The sequence below is a fragment of the Anneissia japonica genome, unplaced genomic scaffold (genome assembly GCF_011630105.1).
Source record: "Anneissia japonica isolate Jap-2015-1 unplaced genomic scaffold, ASM1163010v1 scaffold287957_len1322810_cov207, whole genome shotgun sequence".
Classification (NCBI taxonomy): domain Eukaryota; kingdom Metazoa; phylum Echinodermata; class Crinoidea; order Comatulida; family Comatulidae; genus Anneissia; species Anneissia japonica.
The window spans coordinates 493367-494013 of record NW_022683022.1 but is presented as its reverse complement, the minus strand read 5'-3'; positions in this window follow the sequence as shown (position 1 = coordinate 494013).

Genomic DNA, 647 nt, shown 5'->3' with positions numbered 1-647 from the left:
TTTTTTTTTTTTTTTTTTTAGAAAAAAAAAATCGAAAAATCCGTCAAGTATCGACATCAAGAAGAATGATGCTGAAATGCGAGATTTTAACGTACAGACTGACACAAATGAATACTCATACACAAACAAATCGTTCGAATCTACATAATTCAACAGCAAATGCACAATTATCATTTATATTAAATAAAGAAGGCCTAACACTATAATCAAACTGTGTTCACCGTAGTTACGTTTTTACGAAACCTATTCAGTTTAGCTTAAAACTGATGGCTTATAGCAAGTGGGCCGACGTCAGACATTGGTTTTTCAACCACTGATGTTGTGTAGCACGGTTATAATCATGACGTACCGGTATATAGTTAGTTCAGAGGCTGGTTACTGCGTCAGGAAGATTTAGCGTTTGCTTAAGCCAGACGTCAACTGACCCTGTGCTCGGGTTTAATACGCGTCTAGTGTTGACTGGGATATGGTACCGCGTAAATTTCTCTATATGAACCAATATCAAATTTTGTACGCAGATCGAGTCCAACTATGTTTTAATAGTCAGTGCAATGAAAATGAAGTAGGCCTAGGTTATGCCTATATACACATCAATTATATTCATACAACCACTATGAAACGATTTATTAGACTCAATCTAAGAAAAT